The sequence below is a fragment of the Oryzias melastigma genome, linkage group LG2, assembly GCF_002922805.2.
Source record: "Oryzias melastigma strain HK-1 linkage group LG2, ASM292280v2, whole genome shotgun sequence".
NCBI lineage: Eukaryota > Metazoa > Chordata > Actinopteri > Beloniformes > Adrianichthyidae > Oryzias > Oryzias melastigma.
In genome coordinates, this window is record NC_050513.1 from 5066347 (window position 1) to 5090225 (window position 23879).

At 37.9% G+C, this 23879-nt stretch overlaps 1 long non-coding RNA gene across 6 annotated transcripts in view; it reads right to left on the reverse strand.

The window, feature by feature from the left end:
* Positions 1–23879, reverse strand: part of LOC112160028 — a 375093-nt gene that overhangs the window by 320904 nt on the left and 30310 nt on the right. For all 6 annotated transcript variants that reach the window (XR_002921582.2, XR_002921586.2, XR_002921581.2 and 3 more), the window contains exon 2: positions 12369–12436. This is a non-coding gene — a long non-coding RNA (uncharacterized LOC112160028). The remainder of the gene's footprint in view (positions 1–12368; positions 12437–23879) is intronic.

Below are 23879 nucleotides of genomic sequence, written 5' to 3' on the forward strand. Positions count from 1 at the left end.
TAGCTATTCTGGCTAATTTAGACTTTTTTGTTGTGTAAGCTATTTTGGAGTTTAATATTTTAGCTACATGCTAGCTGTTTTTGGCTAATTTGGGCATTTTTTGAGGCTTTTTCTGAGTTTAGCTAATTTTCAGCTAAATGCTAGCTATTTTGGCTGAATTAGCCTTTATTTGCTTTTTTAGACTATTTTGTAGTTTAGTTAATATTTTAGCCACATGCTAGCTATTTTGGATAGTTCAGACTTTTTTGTTGAGTAAGCTATTTTGGAGTTTAGCTAATATTCCAGCCACATGCTAGTATTTTGGCTAATTAGGGGGTTTTTTGTTTGTTTTTTTAGGCTATTTTGCAGCTTAGCTAATATTGTAGCTACATGCTAGCTGTTTTGGCTAATTTGGGCGTTTTTTTGTTTTTTAGGCTAATTTAGAATTTGGCTAATATATCAGCTACATGCTAGCTACTTTGACTAACTTTTACTTTTTTTTGTTTTCTAGGCTAATTAGGTATTTAGCTAATATTTTAGCAGGCTTTCGGCTTCAGTGATTTCAGCTATAAACTTTAGCCTTTTTATCTATGAATTTCAGCATCTTCAGCTATCAGCACTATCATCTTCAGCAGCCAATTCAGGTTGCTATAACTAGTTTTTATTTAGTTTAAAGCTAATGATGGTTAAGATGTGTGCTTTACATCTAGTTTGCACATGATCCAATTAGTCGACTAATCGGAAAAAATAATAGATGATTAGTCGACTACTAAAATAATCGCTTGTGGCACCACTGGAAAGCAACATGAATAATTGTTAGCTAGACCACATAAAACGCCAAATTGGTAGTTGTTAGTGAGATATTATTTGGCTTTTCTGTTCTTCATATAGTTTTTATTTGATATTTTTACAGTTTTTGATGTCTGCTTTGGGATAGTTAATATACAAATCGCAAACATCATTCAAAAAAGCTTTTATTAGGCAAACTGATCCTCTACTCCTCCAATTACAGGGGCATTTGAAGCCTTAGTGGTGTCCGAAATTGTTTTATTTTAGGCTTATCTAAGCTAGAGGTCATGTCTCTCAACTGGAAAAGGGTGGTTTGTCCTCTTCAGGCGGAGATTTCTTGGGACGGTCTCGAGCCTCTTACAGCAGAACTGAAGGGTCGGATGATGGATGGATGGAAACAGAGTTCAAAAAAAGTAAATAATTTTTCTTTGTCACTGCTAGCTACGTTAACACAGATCTAGCCTACACATAGCTTAAGATTTGTGAAAACTAAAAACAAAAGTTTTTTTTCGGAGTGGGAAGGTAAAAAAGATGCTACGGTTATTAGGAATATTGAGGAAAAAAAAAAACAGCGGTTTAGCTTTATTTACCATTTCGTCCCTATTCTCACTTGCAACAGCAAAAAGCATGTTTCCTGCCACACCACTTCTCATCTGCATGTGCAACAATTAAAGCTTAGCTAGCATGCAGCTAGCCAACAGGTAGCTAATTTGACGTTAGCTGAGATTCCAGCTAAGTCAGTTGTTTTGTGTGTCAAGAAACCAAAACTGTTAGATGGATAACGTTTACTAGCATATGACCATGAGATTTAATTAGTAGATGGAAATAGGAGCCACTGTGAATGGATGGTAGGATAGAAGGATGGACGAATGGAAAGATATAAAATTATTGTACATTTTGATTCCTTTTGATTTCTTAGTTATTATTTTTTATTTTGAAAAAAATATTTTTTTTTAAGTAAAAATTTGTATATGGTATAAAAATGTAGTCATGAATGGATTATTAAACCCATCTTTCATTTTTGAATCTGCTGGAAAGAGTGCAGAAAGCCTATTTGCCCTCCATCCTCATTTTTGTTCTTCACTCTGTCCACTGTCATAACCTTAAAATGTAATTGCAGCTGCTTTTTGGACAGCCCTGCCAACAACGTACCCCTGGTATTTTTAGATATTTTTCTGGTGAATAATAGCACTTTAAAACATGAGTAGACACGGACAGAGAGAAAAAGTAGAGTACAGCAGATAGAAACTGAGCATCTAAAGGGTGCTCAACTTCTCTCATAATGTCAAGTCGAATTTCTTGGTCCACAACGGGAAATGATAGCAATTACAGCTAACATCTTCTTCAAAGAGGACCTACTGTACTTCGGAGGTACCTAAATATGGGACTTCTGGAGTCTGTCAGATCTACAGAGGGAAATGTTTTCACATTTGACAGCATTGGGATCCCTGTCTCCTTGATTACCAAGATCAGAGTGCAGAGAAACAGAGCTTTACTGTTGCTTGCAACTGTGTGTGACAGACTTGTCACCACAATGCTCCAATGAATACGCAAAAGCACATTATTGGTGACATGTCATTTTGTCTCCATTTGGATTGCTGGTGAACAGCCAACAATGGGGTTTAGTCATGGCTGATTGTCACTCCAAGAAAAGGAGCCACACAACTTGGAAGCTGTTTTTTGTCGCCGTTTGTTTTGACAAAGTGACACAAAACAGTCTTTAGATGAAAATACGTCTTTAAATGTGGTGTTTCTTTTCATCATATATTCATAAATCTGTATGTTATTCCTAAACCTAGTTATGTATGTTTGAAGCAAAAACTTATACATCTGTGATTTAAATGTAAAAAGGACTTTTATTCCAGTGACATATTTGTAGAGTCACTATTCTAAGTTACTGTTGTGGTCTTTTTGTGCCCGAATTAGTGCTGATGGGGTCAACTTGTTCTAGCTGTCACAAAGTTTAAACTTTTCTTTCTGTAAATGTACCTAAGAAAGGTGGAAAACATCTTCAAGGACACGTTTTCCTTAAAGCTTTAGTCACAACTGCCCTTTAAGGGTGGATACCAAGAACAAAAAATGGGCAAACTTGTATTGCCGCAAGAAATATTAAGGTCGATGACCGCTTGATGAGTCTGTAGAGTGAACATTTTCATGTAAATTGTTTTCAACGGGCAAAAAACGGCTGTGGTGAACACCTAGACGTAGGTGAGATGTAGGTATGTCATATGGATTTATTCATTTATTTCAACTCCCCCAAATCTTGTGCACTGTACAAAAAGTCTGTTAACCCCTGTGCTATCTTATGGGGTCCAGATGACCCAAGCCTTACATTAACGTGTTATCCACCCCATGACAAATGTGGATGAAGGTGGACATGATTTCATGTCTGCCTTTGACACCAGTGAAAATCAAAAATCATTGAAAAAAAAAAAAAGTTTTAACACACTATCTTGTAGGGTCCAGATGACCCCACTCTCAATGTCAACATACCTATGATAGCACAAGGGTTAGTACTGTTTACGTGCTTGCATGTGGTCTGACGGTTAGCTGTCTGGTCCAGTATTTTGTATTCGTAGAATGGATCCATGGCCCCTGTCGGTTGTAGGTCCATTGAAAAGTAGAATGGAGCAGTTTGGGCGAAGCCACTGTAGCCACCCGTTGATTGAGAGAAAGTGATGACAACATTAGACAGCACCAATACAACGCTCATGTAAGGTAACGTTTCCAACGCGGGTATTCATCTTAGCTGCTCGCAATCTTCTTTCAAACAACATTAAATTCCAGTTACAAACGATGTACCAGAAGTAAAGCAAGAAAAAGACGAGCTCCTGGATGAACTCTGTTGTTATTGCTTTTCTAGTAGTCGCACTACAGTGTACCGTGAAAACAAACCGTTCAGTGGAAGCAAGGATTAACTGAGTGGAAACACTCTCCTGAATTAACTGGACCGTACCGTACCACTCCCTGCAGTACTGGAAAGAGGCTTCAGAGTAAAGCTTGTTTGGGCTTCTTAATGACATTAATATCATCTGCATACTTCGTCAGATTAGCATTTGCGCGCGGTCAGTAAATATCCGGTACATGCACCTTACCACAGACTAGAGTGTGGCTTAAGGGCATCGTACGAAAGGATCCCCAATACATCATCGGTAGGTGCAACTTACATTATCCTTAAAAATACCCCACGATACCACACGTTACAGCACGCAGGACAACTGTAGATTTACATGATGTCCTTAGCCCTCATGCTGTCTTGTGGGGTCCAGATGACCCCACCCTTACATTGAGGTGTTAGCCCTTCCGTGATAAGGTTGACAAGACTGCATGTCTGTCATTGGACACCAGTAAAGATCAACAATCATTGAAAAAAAAAGTTCAGCGCACTGTCTTGTGGGATCCAGATGGCCCTACTTTTAATGTAAGCAGGCCTAGGAGAGCGGAAGGGTTAAATGTGACCTTCAAGACACACCTTAAGATGGGTCCATGCCTGTACAACCCAAAGTACCTGTAATTGTCAACCCGCGTAAAGGTGCCTGTGACTAAAGCTACAGGCTAAAACAGGGGGTGTCCAAATGCAGGCATTGAGGGTCGGCCACCTGCTAGTTTTCCAGAAATCCGACCTTATCTGCTGCTGATTGCCTTGATAAAGTGTGTTTGGCCAATAAGGTTGGAAAACATCTACTGATTTGGATGCTCCTGGCCAATAACATGTTCAAAATTAAACAATACTTACCGGTACTGAGTTAAACACTCGCCTCTAATGAGTGGATGGAAATCGCCATAGTTAGCATTTGTGCTCTTGAATTATTCACCAAGAAACATCAGTCCAATACGATTTTTTTTTGTTTGTTTGGGAGACAGGGGATGATATATCAAATCAATCCTCATTGCTGCTAAGAAGCCAAGAAAATCTGGCCTGCTGAGCGGCTGTCTGAACTCCTGTGGCTGAACTCATCTTTTTTCAGCGTTTTAATTATGAATGGCATTTGCTGAGAGGTGGAGCTGCTCAATAACTGCCAAAAGAAGATGGAGGTTGTTCTCTGCAGGCGAAATCTATCAATTTTGCAAATCAATCAATCACCCATTAATCTATTGGATCTAGGGGGGAAACTTTACCTAGTTTTGTTTAGATCTACAAACAAGTATTGGAGAAACTTTATTTGAATAACATCTCATTTTAATATTGCATACAAATACATATATATATATATAACAATAATATTATATTACATTATACATACAATATATTACATTATATATTATATAATAATATATTATATTATAATTATATAGTTATATTATATATATAATATATATATATATATATATATATATATATATATATATATATCTAACACCCTTATATATATATATATATAAGGGTGTCCAGCTTATCAATATTGCATATATAATTCATTAAGGCAATCAGCTCTTTCTCCTCTCCACCAAATTGTCGCTGATACCATCTCCATAGTGTGACATTTGTTTCAGCGGGAAGAGATAAAGATTTATGTTTGAGTAATTGGATGCTGACTCAAGCCCAGTTTTTGTGGAGCATTAAGTTTTCATCGATTTTACTACACTACTGTACAACAATGTGTACAGCTAACATTACAAGTAGGAGCATAAAAGGGAGAGGTTTGAAAAGCTATCTGTACAAAAACTTTCCCTTTAATTTCAGCAACTTTTGACTCATCGGCCGCATGAATAAGATTATTAATAGGAATGTAATCCCATCTGCAAATGAGATTACTGTTTTTACTTGCCTTTGACATCATAATGATTAGGCATATAGGTTAATTAAAGAGAAGTTGGTTTTTTTTTTCTTTTGCTGGAGTTAATACCATCATTAGACACATTTGCATATTGTAATTCTGGTTTGGGTTTTCACTGTTTAGAGATGACCTATGAGAGAAGATTGAACAATGTAAGATTTTTACTCTTTTTTTGTGTGTCGTTGATTGTTTAGTGTTAATGTTGGGATCAATGAAAGCTCTATTGCTTCTTTGCAGACCACAAAACTAATTAGGAGCTAGATATTGTTGGTAATAGTCCGTAGTCAACATATATACCTTTGCAAAATACTGATACTGTACTTTACTGGTTACTTTTTTGGGGATACAGTACCTATTTAACATAGCAAACTCATAAAGAGTGCCTAATCAATCTTTAACAACTACCAAGGAATAGCTGAAGTTGAAGATCTTCTAAAGTTTTCTTGAGTTTCCGTACAATGCTAACAACTAGCTCCAGAGTCAATTAGCTGTTTTCAATACTGGTAAACAAATAAAGGTTTAAAAAGGCTTAGATTAATAAAAGTATAACTCTTTCTCACCAAATTTGATTCAGCAATTTTAGACTTTCTTCCTTGCGGTGTCATTACATTACAGAGTTCCCTAATTTATCATAGGGGTTACATTCTAATCATAATCCAGAAGGCAAGGTCCGTAAGTAGGATTGCATATGTTTTAAGGCTGTAAAAGTCTCTAAGTACAAACCTTACCTTGAAAACTAGACCAGCATTATAGAAACAAAATAACGAAGATTCATGTAATTTGACAAAATGTATGCATTTTGTACTGGATACACCAGATAGAAGAGACAGACTACAGTCTATGGCCAATCATGATACAGGACATACTGTGCTGTAAGTAAGTGGGATTTGAACCCACGACTTTTTCAATCTCAGGGTGGACCCTCTACCACAAGGCCACTGGTAATCTAAGTGTCTGGTCCAAGGGGTGTCCAGTCAGTCCTCGATCTGCCATTGAAGTTCCTTATTGGCCAAACACACCAGATCCAGGTAATAAGCAGCAGATAAATCCAGCAGGAGGCCGGCCCTTGAGGACAGACTTTGGACACTCCCTGATCTAATTGATTTTTTAAGCATACTTATCAAAAATAATGTTATCTGGTCTAAAAGATTCATTCTAACAACAAATCTAGATTTCAAATGTTAACTTTAGAATATAACCACAACTACATAAACATAAAAGGCTTACACAATGTCTCCTTTTTAAGCTAGTTTAATATCAGCTATATATACTTTAGAACCTAATATCAGCTAAAGTTGTTTGTTTTCTCGATTTATCTTTATATTCCGACACTAAGCACTCTAAAGTTCACCTCACAGAAAAGCTCCACTTCACTTCCAGGTTGCAGGACACGAGTTTATTGCTAAAAGATTGCAGCAGATCCCCCGGGGGGCCTAATTACAGCTATTAAAGTAAGACTGATGGGTAAAAGCATGCGTGTGAAAAGGCACAAATAGAGGACATATGCGAGTGTGAAGGTAAGACGATTTCAGGATTTCGCCAGACCCCTGGGAGGGGGTGGGGTGGGGCATGCCATTTGCTCGGACTGATTTACATTCACACACCACTACAGTAGATCCCAGTGCAGCCACCTCCACCCCACTGGATCTAGAGCAGGATAATTAGTAATCCATGACTGTTATTTACAGTCCTGGGTGGTTGCGCTTTGTAGAAGGGAAGATGTAGAGGGGAGAGAGATGGGAGGGAAGGCAAGGTGAACAGGAGTAAAGGGGGACAAGAATGTTTTTAGCCTAGCCTGCTACCCTAGCCTGCTCCGGTTTTGAACTATTGGTGTTCATAAGGCATTTCCACATAAAGATGGACTGCTTTCCATGTTCAAAGACAGGTGGATAGGTTATGTAGGGGGACAAAACTTTGGGTATAAAAGGAGATGGAAGGATAGCCACCAGATGGCACTGTTGTGTGGTACATTTTTCCATCCCTCTCCTGCCTTTTTCTAGGTCTGTGTTTCTACCTCACGTTGTCTCCAGCTCCCCAACCCTCCATTTCCCTCTATCCATCTTTTTTACACCCTCCCTCTCCATGTGTGCACAGCATGTATGATGGAGCTGGTTATACAGCTGGGAATTAAACACACAGAACTGTAGTGTTCCCTCAATGGAAGCTAGGTGCTTGAGAAAGCCAGAAAGGCGTATTCAAGGAGAGCTTTTGTTTGTTTAATTGACACAAACGCCCGTTTACACCAAAGTCGGAGCTTCAAAGTTAAAGATGTCTCTGTTTTCTTTGCAAGAAAGGTGAAAACTAGATGATTGCATAACTAATACTAATCAGAGAAGTTCCATTTGCACCAAACGGAGGTAGGAGCGTGACTAAGCTGGCAGTGTTTGGTAAAAGTCAAGCGTAGGTGAGTAATCAGCGTGGACGGCGCATGTGAATGAGGATACTCGACGCTTACTTGAGCTGTTGGGAGCGAACAGAGCTTCTTTACTTCACCAAAAAAAAAAAAGCAGGTAATAATCAACACGAGCGAACGGCGTTTGAACTGATCAGATCTCCACAATGGCTGGAGTTCTCACTTGACTATTCATGCGTGCTCATGTAATCATTTTATTCATGATTTGATAGATGGAGCTCAAATCAGACTCAAGGTTATCCCACTCAACATGAACCAGTTTCAAAGCTATTTACATTACAGCTGCTCTGTGACACCAAATGAAATGACATTTTCCTTCCTGGGAGGGCAATCTTATTTGCAGTTAGAACTTTGATTATGAAATCCCGAGGTCGATACTAAAATGTCTATGATATACTATACACATATACACTCCAATACGACTACAATGAAAACACTGTATTAGATCAACTTTGGCCTAAAAAATCTCTTCTAACTTAATGGTTTTCTCCTTGTTTTCATTTGTTTGAGTCTGGTAGAGGCTGTATGGGGTTCCATTTGTGCCAAAAATATGTTTTTGCGTCCACTGTCTACATCTTTGGTCCATTGTCTATGCTAGAGGTCTGCAACCTGCATCTCCAGACCCACATGTGGCTCTTTTATCTCTCCATGGTGGCTCTCTGGCTAAAGAGAAAATAAAATAAGAGTTATTTTCAAAAAATTTAGAGTTTAGCTTCTGTTTTAGCAACATGCTAACGTTTTTTGCTAGCTTGTTGTTTACTGGGGTTTTTAGGCTAATTTAGAGTTTAGCTTCTATTTTAGCAACATGCTAACGTTTTTTGCTAGCTTGTTGTCTACTGGGGTTTTTAGGCTATTTATAGTTTAGCTTCTATTTTAGCAACATAATAACGTTTTTGACTAATTTAGTTTAGTACTAAGTAGACATTGAACTTTCATATTAAGACGAGGACCGCGAAGTATCGACTTGGGGGCCACAAATGCTTGAGACCCCTGGGCTAGAACCTCATTTTGGAGACAGAAAACAAACAAGCCTTAACTTAAAAAATGTCTTAGGCACAAAATGAAGTGCAAAATCCAAATTGAAGATACTTTTCACTCTGAATGGCTATTGGTCAAAAGTTAAACAAGAACAGTTGTTAAGATGTTTCCTCCCTTTCAGTTTTTGGTTCAACACCATTTATTTTTCATTGGACAGTCAGCTTCAAGCTGATTGGAATTCAAAAATACTGAACCTTGGTGAGGTTTAGCGACAGTGTGAATGCAAACATTGACTGAGCAGTTGACCAAAAAGCAGAAGTTAATCAAAAATCATCAGGTTCCTGTTGGACATGGGGTCTAGACTGATCCAAACCAAAAACCCTGAGAAAAAAAAGAATCTTAGATTTTGAACACTGGCTCTTTGAGAACAGTACAGCCCGCGAGGAGCTCTGACCTGAAAAAGAAAGTAATGTTTGAAAATAAACACACACTGGTTGTACTAGTAAGACTTTTAAGCACCATCCTCCCCCAACTACTCACAAAACAATTTCCAACAACTGGTAAAGTACTTTTTCCAACAAAAATGTAATGCAGTTTATTTACCCTAAGAGAGTATGCTACAAGCACTTTAGATAATAGAAAATCATATTTTTTGCTGTTTTATTGTATTTTTAAGCAAAATCAATTATACTAAAACATTTTGTAAGGATGCAAACTGTTTCCAACAGTCATTATTATTATTATTATTAATATTAAAACAGCCGTTCTTTTAGCTAGCCGAGGTGGTATTACTAATACTTAGGGTGTATTCAGACCGGATACATTTGGTCCACTTAAAGTGAGCCAGAGTTCATTTCCACTGATAATCTGGAACAAATGTTCAGTTTGGATGCACCCAAGTGGATCCTGATCTGGGACCAGGAACCAGTCTCTGACCCATCTTTTGAGGTTTGTTTCCAATCGGTTTGACCTTGGGTTCTCTCTGAGATTCCTCAGTCAGACTACAAAGCGAAATAATTGGACCAAAACAGCCACCGTAGCCGGTTTTCACGTGATGATATAATATATAATATCAAATATAAAAAAAATCATAAAACAGTAAAATACAATAAGAGAAACTATAAAAGCAATAAAACAAAATTATACAGTAAAATTAATAAAAACAAGCTGCCTCCCTGGAGTTAAAACAGGATAAAAAAATATGTTTATAAAAGTCCTTCCTTCATGGCCGTAACCATTTTACAGCATGTCTCCATACTAAAGTAGTGGTAAAAAGTGTTGTGCCGCACGTTGATTCAGACGTTCAAAATTGGTCACCTCTAGTCGCTTGGCCCCGCCCTCGTAATTCCTCGCCAATGAGTGAAGAGATCTTTAGTCACGGGGTTTTGCTCCGTAACATGAGAGTTTCTTCCTTAGCAGTCTGAATACGGACCAAATAAGGTTCAGGACCCAATCCGAAACAAATCAAGCGGTCTAGGACAGGAACAAGTGCGTTCGAATATACCATTAACCCTTGTGCTCTTGTATAGGGTCCAGATGACCCTCAGCCTTACATTGACGTGTGATCCCTCCCATGACAAAGGTGGACAGGATTTCATGTCTGCTATGGACACCAGTGAAGATAAAAAAAACGAAAAAAAATGGAAAAAAAGAAAAAAAAAAGTTCAGTCTGCTGTCTCGTGGGGTCCAGATGACCCTACTTTTAATGTAAGCATGCCTCGGATAGCTCGGGGGTTTCAGAAGCTTATATTGATGATTTCTATATAATTGTAAATAATGATACTAATAGTGACTCAAAAATTGGTGGGTACAAAGATTTTTTTTTTGGAGGGACAGCTAGCCCCCTTTGGGCCCCCTGTAGCTCCGCCCCTGAAATTATACTAAAAATAGCAATAATCGTCATTTAGATATATAATTAGAGTTAAGACTGTTTCAGAAAGTATTTTTTGGGCATGTTTGTGACTAAAGAATAATGAATCTAGACTACAGCAGCTAGGTTATTTGTAGTCATTTCTAAATTGTCTAACAAACAAAAATTTGTCCTACATAGTTTTCAGAATCACGTTACTTTGAAAGTTATAGGGAAAAGTAAACATGTTTTTGGTAAAAGGTACATTTAAACATGTACACAAACATTTTCCAAGTTTATGTTTTTTTTTCAAAGTGAGTTGCAATGTAAGTAAAAGCTTTAAACTTGGTCAAATAAAGAAACGAGTTTACTGAAGCGCAGCATTCTCACTGCAACAAAGGCTAATCTATACATGCGGAGATGTTCTTTTTCTACTGGGCAGCTTGACAAAAACAACAAAAGACACAAACTCAATACACAAACAAACTGCAATCGCAAGATTAGGAGAGTCAACACTTTGATAGCAGATTCAGTATAAAGAAGCAGCATAAAAATATGGTTAACATTAAAAGTGAATATGCTTCAAAACTAGAAAACAGCAGAAATATATATGTATGTATGTATCATCGCTATTTTTTTAATAGTAGGGCTTGAACACTTTGATCCATCAGCATAGTTTTATCTTTGTCTTCTTGACTTTTCATTTCTGCTTCTCTTGATGTTTTAATTTTTTATGGTTACAACCCATCTGACACCAGTTTATGCTTAATAATGACCTCTTCACCTGCACAAGGCCATGACATTCCTTTAGATATATTTATATATATATATACACCTAGATTTATTTTCTAGCTTTGGATTTATATATATATATATATATATATATATATATATATATATATTGGAAGTCTATCGCTTTGATAGAGGATAAGGGCTGTGCTGATACCCTCAACGACAAAGCAGAGGAGTCCTTTGGCAAAAAAGTATGTCTAGACATCTAATTCAAAAATGACCGAGTGACTGATGGCTTTGCTGGAGGAGGAGATTGAATGTGTGGGGGATCTCTTTTTGTGTGTGATTTCCTGAATTCTAAAATTAGAGGAATAAACATGTTTTTCACAAAGATCAGAGAATATAAATCAAATATCTATGCTTAATAGCTTTATATATGTTTTGTTTATATCCTTTTTGACATTATTATACAATTCTGTAACAGAAACTGCTGCTGAAGACCAGATAAGGTAGTTCAAATGAAGCAGGGATATTTTTACAGATAAGAAAACAACTTTACTTGAAGTGGATCTAATCTCCTTTTGACTTAAGTGATTTACGCCCCGAGGGCAACATATTTACCTCCAACAGAAAGGAGAGCTTTCTTTCAAGGTGCAAGGTGACAGCAAAGAGAAATCCAGTGAACTACGGACATTTAATCTAATTTTAAACGCATACAATTTGAGACGGTGGAACATATAATGTATAATACACCCTACTGTATTTGTAATTAGGTGAACCAGCAGATTAAATTGAGATGAACACCGGCCAACACAGAGGAGGGAACAGATTTCCTTTAGCTAGGACTAACCTCAGGGAGCGGACATCTGCTTTATCCGGTTGAGGGGAGAGGACACTGGCAGCCGGGACCGGGAATACCTGCCGTGAGGTAGAAAGAAGAAAAATCCAAAGTTAATGACGGTAATACCCACATAGACTTCCGCGGAGGGGTAAGAATGAGAAGGAAAAGAGGTGGTTAGTACATAATGGGAAGTCCCCCTTCAGCATTGGCCTTTAGCAGCATAACTAAACCCAATTGCTCAGGGGCACCAAAGCGAGGCGTGACCATAAAATTTAACATCAAGAAAAGATTATGACCAAACTTGGCGTTGGAGGGTGTGATCCATAAAAGCCTCCACGCCGTTTATGGATCATCAAGAGACGTTACATGTCTTTCAAATTGATCTGATAGAGTAATTACTGTGATTTGACCTTTTATTTTGAGAATTTCCTGTAAAACAGGATGTTTCTCAAGTTGATGAGATACATCATTTGTGTGAGATTAAAAAATGTAGAATTTAGTTCATGATGTTCACACTGAACAAGACGATTCTTCTTTTTCTACTGTGTACTACCGCATGTCCGCCACCTACAGCTGGAAGAGGCTTAGAGCAAAATGTCAATGTTTTCTTTCACAGCTCTATTCCAATATATGACAAAATTGGTGACATAATTCCAGCTGGGCACAAACATTAACTATCAATTTCTCCTTCATAATCAGTTTTCTGAGCTTCTGTTTGGTGCAGTGTGATTCGCGTGTTGTTCCTCTTTCCCACTTCCCTCCGGAGAAGCGAGAGAGGTTTCAGATTCCTGGTGGATCACCCGTGCTCCTGTTCTTGGCTGTGGACCCCGCCTCTGGCTCATCATTGCTCATCTCTGAGTGGGAGTGACTTCTGGTGGATTTTCTGTTCTCCAGTTCTTAGCCGTGGACCGCGCCCCTGGCTCGTCTTGGGTGTGGACCTCGCCCCCACCTGTCACCTAGTCCTATTTGGGTGAACTCTATTCAGATGTGTAGTTGTAGAGTTAGATGAGCTAATTCTTTTTTAATAGCCCTGGTAAATCGCCTGTCCATCCTGGGAGAGGACTCCTCCTTCATGTTGGCACCCCTGAGGTTTCTTCTTTTTCCTAAATCAGGTATTTTAGGAGTTTTTCTTACCGGGAAGGATGGTCTCAGGGCAGGGATAACCAGTTTTATTTAGTCTGTTTTGTTTAGTAATCAGCTACTTTTTATAATTTATGACCGACCTTCAGCATCTGTACAATTACCGGCATGAAGCCCAATAATGCAATTGTTTTTGTGATGTTGGGCTATAAAATCAAATTGAGTTTTCAAATGATTGGCACTTCTGTGAATTAAAAGGGATGCTATCAATACCTCACTACCAAATCCAAGTCCTTGATTGGTCAAAAATACAACTGGTTTAAGTTTCAACGCGTGATCAGAGGCCCGACGCATTCTCACTCCCTACTCGTCATATATGAATGTGGGGTTCGGGGCCCTTAGGTGCCACTTTTTGACGTTTTGAGTTCCCCCAACTCATCATTTTTGACATGCTTTCCAGTAAATCAGAGGTCCCCAACATCCGGGCCGGTACTGGTCCAAGGGCCACTTGGTACGGGGCACATACAAAGAAAAAAAGGCATACTCTAATAAAGGGTCCCCAACCATTGAGATGCGAACAAGTACCAGTTTCTTAACCCGATTCCCTAACCTTAATCCGGCAGCGGTTAGGATACCGCGTCCTGAGGGTTGGGGACACCCAAAAGAAGACACGGAGGGGGCCCAAATCATACGTCTATATGTGACGTTAAGTGTGAATGTAAGAGTTTTAAACAAAAAAGCCTGAAACATGTATTTATGCACCTTTACAGAGACTTGTCGTTGGAAGTGGCTGCTTGAACGTGCATTGCCAAGGGTGTTGTGAACCTAGCTTAAAACTACTAGTTTCTTTACAGTAAAAATGAATGCCAAAGACATGTCATCCAGAGTGGTTAGACAACATGACAAAAAGGAAATATAAATTATGTTGAATCTGATTAGAAATTATTGAATCTATCTTCACTCTATTTATTCTATGAATCAGCAAACAGTTGAGATATTGACTTTCCTTTACTTACTACCTGCTCACTTCCAGAGAAAACTGTACAGTTAACTCATATATGTAATGACTTATTTAAACTCAACAGTTTGAAGTCTACCTTAAATAGACAAGTCCTGAGGCAATGAAGAATTATCAAGGGCTGCATTTCATAGAGATGTGACTGTTACCGCTTTCATGAAAAAGCTTTCAAAAGGTAATGAAATGTTAGCAGGTTTCTCATTTCTTTGCCTAAGGGCCTTGTTTTTCTGTGTTTTCTGGTCTACTCACACCAGTCGATCTATAGCGCTAAAGCACCCACCAGGGTTCTCATTGCCAGTGACAAACCAGGCCTGAGTTTGGACGCTGTACTGTAAAGGTGGTATGAGCTACTCCTGTTGGTTTTCCAATCACTAATTATCGGATAGAGGAAGAGTTTATGGAACTTTAGATGTTTAATATTATCTGAGGTGTGGATTAATAGAAATTGAGGTTAAATTTCAACGGACATAGAACAGACGTTTTGATTTTGTAGCTCTTGGGCAATTTTTGCAAGTGAACTCTGGTGCAGTACACTACAGTGAACATGGACAGACTTTAAGGAACCAAAGAGGGAAAGTAAAAAAGTATCATAGAATAAAAGTAGATTAAAGAACAGCAAAAGTCCAAATGCTACAAACACTCTGGGCACGTGTGTACGAGCTAAAGGTGGATTTTTATATAAACTTTTAACAACCTGGACCGTCGCTAGGCCCACTATCCGATACTAGTGCATGTACTCATAACTGAAAGAGACTTGGTCCAGCGGCCGTGGTGCAGCGGTAGGGCGGTCGACTCCCGCCTTGCCCACCCATGTGTCGAAGTGTCCTTGGGCAAGGACCCCTGAATTGCCTCTGGTGGGAGGTCGGCACCAGTGTTCAGCAGTGGAGCCACCACCAGTGTATGAATGTGTGTGTGTGAATGGGTCTGTGATTGTGAAGCACTTTGGGCCCTCGAAGGAGGGTAGAAAGTGCTATACAAGTATACAAATATACGCCATTTACCATTTTTTACCATTTTACCAAAATTGTCAAAGTGGTGCAAATTTTGTGAATCATGCTCCAGGTTATTATTTATTCTTTTTATAGTTTAATTCCAATAACAGGGTTCCTACATATTTCCACAAGTTAAATTTAAGACTTTTTAAGACCTTTTTAAGATAAGATAGTCCTTTATTCGTCCCATGGTGGGGAAATTTCAGAACTTTAAGACCTTTTAATTTATGACCTTGCATATGAAAAATTAAGACCAATTTGTCTGCCTAATTTCCTGTAGCTGATTTTATATTTTATTTATTTATTTTTAATCAGTGGTCGGCATACCGCGTGATGTTGATAAACGCACTTTACTTACACAATCGTGTTTAAAAATTTTACATTTTAGACCAGAAAAGTCACACGGAAAAAGTTTTAAACTGCAACATTTTTAAGACCAACATATCAAGATTTAAGGCTTTTTTATGCTTTTTAATGCCTTATTTCCACATTTTCAAATTTAAGACTTTTTAAGACCCTGCGGGAACCCTGGATAACAGGATCTGGTGTCAAATTATTGTGGGTTGGTACTTCCATGTTTTAAAAAAGGACGCTATTCATACGTCATTTTTAAATCCGAGTCCCTGAATGGTCAAAGTTTAAATAATTTAACTTTTTTTGCGCATTCAAAGGTTTAGCTAGTTTTCATATTTTATGACTAATTTTCTGCATCTGGAAAATTACCGGCACGAAGCCCAATGAGGCAAATTTTCTTATTGATATTGGGCTATAGATAAAATTGAATTGAATTGGTGGTAAAGCTTAAAAATCCTATTTTAAAAACTTACCGGCGAATGAACGTAGTATTTGGAACGCAGAATCCTGAAGATATCTTTACATAGACTTTTCATTGAAAGTGGTCAATCTTAAGTGTATTTCCATAAGCATAAGAGAAAAACATTCCATGAGCAGAAGTGGAGTAGTAGGGAGAAACGGATGCTCGTAGATGTTTATCACCTAAATTTATGAGTTTTAATTGCTGGTGACCTTTTTAAACAACACTGTCATTAAATGTGCAATTGCTCTAACCATATGTTTAACGTCACTAGTGCAGTGTGACAAGTTGACTTAACTAAAAGAAGGTGTGAAACTTGTTTTGCCAAGGATAACTAAAAATACCAACGGTATAGAGTATCGTGATATCATAGATATTGTGAGCCATGTATCGCGTATATCATCGTATTGTGAGGCACTCAGTGATTCCCAACCCTAGTTGATGCCTATTATAAATAAAAATGGCATTAAATTGGTAGTTTTCCATTATATCTGGATATTTCCAGGTGTTATTAAACTCCTTTGGACTATAAAGGAGATAAAACTTCCTGTATATGATGCTAGTACATTGGTATTTCCAATTTATTTTTACATCTTGCTGAAAAAAACCCCTTTATATATATAACTGTTTTGTTTGGCTTTCTTCATCACTGAACCTCCTCAACAGTCTTAGCACTTCCACGGAGTTGTCAGCAGCATGCCTGATCACAAAGACTCCGCCCGGTCTGTTGATTTAATCCTTGTCTGATGTTGTCTCAGTTCGTGGCCAGACTCAAATGACTGCAGCGTCAGCCAACTGGACATCTCCTTTCGGCTGTCTGATAACCTCCCCCTCCCCCCCCGTCCTCTCCCGTCACTCTGATTTGATCGGAAAGCTGATGAGAAGCAACCCCAGCAAGGTGCTGCTGTTTACCAAGGAACGTTTAATATCAAGCTCGGCGGAGAGAGGTGAGCTGAAGGGGATCAGGGTCCACTCAGAGTGGTGTCGCTGAATTGTTTAAGCAGTCTTTAATTTCTCTTATCGGGCTCGGGGAAATGTTGACAAAAAGTGTCTGGTACCCCAAACAAAACTGATGTTCTTTAAATAAATTTAATGTAAATGTATCAAAATTAACTAAACAGTGTTATATTGGTAAAACCTCAAAATCAAACATACGTCTAAGTCAAAAAACAAACCACTTCAAATGAGATTTATGGCCAAATCACAATTATTAAATATGTATAAGTGAACAACTTAAGCCTTTCATGGCACCAACACTTTGAGATTAATTTAACCCATAGCTTTAGACTTTGACAGTCTTTCGACTACCGCAACTCTTCAACCGTTTTACAATATTAATGTCATTCAAGCAGATTTTGAAGTAGACAAAAAAGTCTAGCACTGATGTGCAACACCTTACAGTATGGAAGTGCTAACGCAATCTGTGTACATCGATTCAGTTGTAAAGAAAAGCAACTCCAATGTGCAACGCTTTGAATCCGAATTCCTCCCTACCCCTCCAACTGAAGGGACGTTTGAAGGGACAGGGGTGTCCAAGTGCTAGCTTGAAGCTCCGCACTAACATAGCTGACCGGCGACTATTGATGACATCATCGAGTGGGAGCAATGTCCAAATTTGAAGACCTTGGATTTGTTTGCATTCTCCCCCAATCCCTAACTACTAAAAAACTATATAGTACAGGACTATATAGTCCCCAGGATTTTTAAGGTCATTCGGACACGATGTTCACTAATTTTCTTTCGTTTTTCTAAACACCAGATGTGATGTTACCGATTTCACTAAGTGAAAATTTAATAAAAACGAACATTCTACGACGTTTATTTATGACTCCAAAATGTGAATGCTTTATTCAAATATTACATTTAAACAAGTTTTTTTTTGTTCGAAATTGTTTGACCGCAATGCATTATGGTCTATATTTTCTAATCTAGTGACCATCGGTGTCTGCTAGTTTTTCGCAAAGACTTCTGGGAAATTTCCAGTGCACTCGATTATGGAATTAGTAGATTTAGATAGAACTAAAAATGGCAAATGCACTATATAGTGATTAGGGGGAAATTTGGATACGACTATCTTTCCTCAACTCTCCATTTGGAGGACTAAATCCAAATTCTTCCCTTCTCCCTTCCACTTCATTTATCCCTCCAAACGGAGGATGATGAAAAAGATAGTGTCTAATATTTCGGACGTGACCTTCCTTTCGATGACATCATCAATAATCACCGGTCCGCTAATGTTAGTGCGGAGCATCCAGCACTTACATTTACATAACAACAGCAGTTTTATAACTTTAAAAAGGTCATGCTACAACAAAAAAGTCATTACTTACATTTAAATGTTAAACTTCTCTGGTTCAGAGCGCATCCACGTGAAGAAAAGCGCTTCTTAGTGTGACGCTGTTTACTCTCGCAATGGTGGACTTTGGACCCCTTTGTTTAAAAAATAATAATCCGGACACAACTTTAACTGGCACTTCAAATGAAGGGGGAGGGGTAAGGGGAAGGGGGAAGGGAAGAATTCGGATAGGCCCTTAGAATAGCGGATCTTTTTGACCAAGAAATAAGACTCTTTGTAGTGCTCCAAAGATTTCGCTAAACTCAAGAACTTAGTGTTGACTTGAGCTTAGGGACATGTAAATAATTATATTTAGCTTCAGAAGACTGTCCGGTCTGGAAATTAAAGCTCTTATTCATTGGGGCAAGATGAGTTTAAGAGTATAAAACCAGCATTTAGCCAATTGTTACTTCCTTTGTGTTATTAGAAGTCTAGAAAACATTAATCTTGGTTGTAAAAGCCCTATATTTTTAAGTTATTATTTTTTCCCCTGAAAGTATAATTCAGATTATCTTAATTTAGCCTTTAAATCTCAATTTTTCAGTAAAAATGTTCTATATTAGCATGAATTTGCTCCTCCCCTTTCATCAAGGACCAGAAATACCCCAACACAACACAGCTGCTTCTCTAGATCCATCATTTACTGTATCCACCTGTTTTAACCGAGTGAATCATTACTGGATCCAGAGGGTCTCAGGACTCCACACAGCATGCCATTTGTTAACTTTGGTGCCAAGCCTTTATGAATAAAATTACAAATGAAAAATTTAGTTTTCTTCCGTCCCATTAGGAATTCCATCTATGTTTCACTAGCATACTCTTTTTCTTTTTTTTGTCCAATAATTTGAAAAATGACATGTCATGGATCAAGCCACAGAAAAGCCTTTCTACTGGTAAGGGTCCATTTTTCCCCCCCTACCGTGGTACACTAATGGTAATTTGTTTTCAGATTTAATAAATGTAATTACATACCAACATGTCAGAATGTACAGGCATATCGGACCATAAGTAGAATCAGAATTTAAGTCCAGAACTGAAGGCAAACTTTGACAATCCATCACCATGAATGTACATTCTAATGGCATTTATGCACTTTCTCAAACATTCCTTGCATTTCCCAAGAAATATTAATTTAATTTGTTTATGTCTTTTTAAAAAAAAGAAACTTGTAATAAATTTAGTTTTAAAGGTACAAAACTATGTTTTATAAACAGAGCTCACTGTAGGGGAGCTTGCTAGAATACTACAGCGGACATTGCTACCACGAGTAACAAGCCAACCCACTGAATCCCCACGTAAGTCAATGTGGGCAAACACAGGAGGGGCCACCACAGAAACTGGGGACAAACCCATATGGGGCCCACTTTGCTTTCCTGGCTGGGTTCTTGTGCATGGCCAAAATGTAAGCCACTAATACAGTAGGAACGACGATTATTCCTTCTATGGACCATGAGATCTGGCTCGTGCTCACATCACCACAATCCTGTTTTTGAGTCCAGGGACTGGTGCCATAGTAACACCTCTGCAAGAAAAGCTAGCAAAGGGGCCAGTACCAGAGTGATCACAGATACTGAACGAGACATACCTTTGACCAGATTGACTCTCTGGTAATGTGGTGTGAGTAGATCTAGAGTTTGTAAAATAGTCCCTAGATTATGCAGGGATACTGACGGTGGGAGAATGCTAGAAAGAGTTCAGTTTTGCCTTTTCAACAAGGACATACTTTAAGGTGTGTGATGCATCATGTTTTTTCATCCCTTTCATGCAGATTTACATCCCCCTCCAACCAAACCATTGAGTGATCATGGAAATGAAGTCCAAGCCCATTCATGTGCCAGCCAGCATCTATTGCTCAAGTTGACTGAACATTTGTTTTCCTGGTTGTCACCGTGTCTCCTGGGAGCCATGCGCCACCTGTTCTGTTTCTGGCAAAACATTATTGTGGAGAATTGAAAATGAAAATCCCCCCAAACCCCCCACTGCCAACCTACCCACCCAGAGTTGGAATTATAGTGAGTTTAGTGGCTGCAGCTCTCGGCTCTTGAAGCACCATCAAGAAAAAAAAAAAGAAAAGTTTTCAACTTTTAGGGTTTAAAAAAAAAAAAATTACCAAGGAAGAATTGCTTCCAAATTTGCTTCGTACGGCAAGCCTGTGTGACATAAAGTGGTCAAAAGGGAAATTTTATTGACGATGTCTCCAGTTTTTGTTGAACTGGTCAAAACTGTCAGTGAATAATAACTTCAAATTATCCAACGTCTAAAGAATCATTTGAAGCCCCGCCAAGTTTCAAATAATTACATAGAAGCTTTTGTGAGGAGAAAGACATCACAATTAATGTATTTTATGTAACAGTACTGAACAATCATGACCTTTTTCTGCAACGCTTGCCGCATTGTTCAGAGTCATTCTGTTGTTGTCAGACTTTAGACAAAGTAATTGCAACTTCTGTAGAAGCATTCCCGCTGGATTTCTGAGTTGTGCTGTAAAAACAGTTCAGTCTTTATTTAGAGGAAAAAGGACGTCGTTTTTGTACCTTCAGTTTTAAAGCCTCTAGGAAAGGCACAAAAATGGAAAAATATGACAATTTCTATCAGTTTTTGGCCATAGAGTCCTATTTTTTTTAAACTGAATAATTAAACACTAGAACTGACCAATTTATTTCCTATCACACTTTAAACATAACAGATGCTCTGAAGGACCATGATGCAACAGTAAAAGAAATTCACCAAAAGAAGATCTAATAAATATAACCAATTTCAGACATTTACTCGCTATGTGGCTACTAGCCCTCTAACTTTTACTCACCAAAGAAAAGAAAAAAAATCGCAAGTGGCGAGAGTTAATTTTGGACCCTTCAAAGTAAAAGTCTATTGCGATAGACTTATTCTTCTTTAAAAAAAAAAAAAAAAAAAGTTATATCGCGATATACTGTATATGACTGTTGTTTTATTGCCCAGCCCTAGATAAAACGTAACAATAAATGCAACAAAGGTAAAAAAGTCAGAATAGGTTTTGGGACAACCGCTAAAATTTTCGGTTGTAGGAAATCTTTTCTGTTGGGGTGGGGTGATCCAAGCTCCTTTAATTTAAAGTCTGAAGTTGGAAACTAAAACTATGAGCTACAGATGGGCTTTAACTCTTTAACGCCAGAACTCCAGTATTGACGTTCCTTGAATTACCGTAACTCTTCAACCGTTGTCACATTTAAGGAAATTCCAATGAATTCTTGAGCTGAGAGAAGAAGATAACACTTTACAGCAGTGAAGTGCTTACACCATCAATGTAAACCAGCTAATTCTGACTCTCAGCACCATTCTGCAACACTTTAGCAATGTAAAGTTAGTAAACAAACATAAAAGTGTTGCGTAATGGTGCTAAGCCAATTTTTGACGCCTCAGAACGGGAATTACGTTAAATGCATGAATAGTTCAAGAGTTCAAAAAAAGTGTGTGTTTTTTTTTTCGATATTAAAGAGTAAAATAGAACAATGATCAAATAATTATTTATAAAAAAGGACCTGGAAGGTAATATGAAGGGAATCGTTTGATGGAACATGCACTGTTTCAAGAGTTTCCCTTTCTTTGGCATCGTTGTAAAGCTTCTGTGGCTTTTAGAAAACCTACATTAAGAATTTAGTAAAATTATTGTCATTTAGACGCCTGAAGCACCTGCCATCTGAAAAGCATTCACAAAAGCTCCCTCATTTGGATGGGCTTTTTTTGTAGAGAAATCATGTTGATTAGTTAGCTATTAGCATTTGAAGGGCGCGACTTCCTCACAGAAGAGTTCTTTACCATTATTTGGCATAAAATTTAGCATGTTTGTTTCTGGGTACTTTTTCCAGAGCTAAAATAAATCACAAATGTGAAGGTGCATGCCCAATAAAGAAAACACATAAAAAGCTGCTCTATCTGTAAACATATTTACATGAAGATGTGTAAATATTTGGCTTACTAAAGTTTTTCAGCTCTCTCTGTTGCTATGAATCTGTTACGCCCTGCTGCTGCTTCTTTGCCCTTTTCTATCCCCGGTCATTCTGTTCACCTGGTAGGTGTGGCCAATCCTCCTGCTTTATTGGTACTATTTGGGATGGAGGAGGTCTCACTCAGGCGGACAGAAGGCAGCAAGGTTTTACAGTAGTCTTACACTGCTAGGTTTTGTTATTTTAGTTTGGGATTGGACCTTGGTAGTCTTGATTTTACAGGTTTTGTTTGTTTGTTTGTCTTCTTTAGGCAGATTTTCTCAAAAAAATGACATATGTTAAGAAAATTAAATTGCATTTTTGAGTATTTCTTGATTCAAATCATTGTGAATCTGAAGCAAATGAAAAATGGAAATACGTTTCCTGCCCCATTGTGGTTCATTCACTTCCAGACGACTAGATCCATTGATGTCTTTGTTTTCTTCATCTAAACTATACAACTGGATTGCTCCAATTTTTAGACCATTTTTGTTGCACCACTAATAATAGGTTAGGGCACATGTGTCAGAATGAAGGTAATTCTATCCGGCTCTCCAGATCCTTTTATTTTATTGTTATTAATGGTTTTATCCTCTGCTTATTTTTAACTTGTATAATTTTGACAAAATATATTTTTATGGAGGGTAAAATATTTAAAGTTATTTAAGGTTTAAGTTGGTTTATTCTAGAATAATATTCCTGCTTTTTTATTATTTATAATTATGATAAAGAGTTACAGTTTTCAATTTTTTTAAATTTGGCATTCTGTGAGTTTTTTGGCATTTGCTATGAGTTTTAAGGGAATTTTGAGTTTAGCTAATATTTCTGCTACATGCTAGCTGTTCTGGCTAAGCTAAGTTTTTTTAGGCTAATTTGGCATTTGACTAATATTTTAACGGGCTATCAGCTTCAGCGTTTTCACCTATCAATTTCAGCACCTTCAGTTATCAGCTTCAGCGTTTTCAGCTATCAGCTTCAGTGTTTTAAGCTATTAATTTCAGCATCTTCAGCTATCAGCTTCAGCGTTTTTAACTATCAATTTCAGCATCTTCAGCTATCAGCTTCAGCGTTTTCAGCTATCAGCTTCAGCATCTTCAGTTATCAACTTCAGCATTTTCAGCCATCAGTTTCACCGTTTTTAGTTATCAGCTTCAGCGTTTTCAGTTATCAGCTTCAGTGTTTTCAGCTATCAGCTTAAGCACTTTTAGCTATCATTTTCAGCATCTTCAGCTATCAGCTTCAGCGTTTTCAGCATCTTCAGCTATCAGCTTTAGCATCTTCAGTTATCAGCTTCAGCATCTTCAGTTATCAGCTTCAGC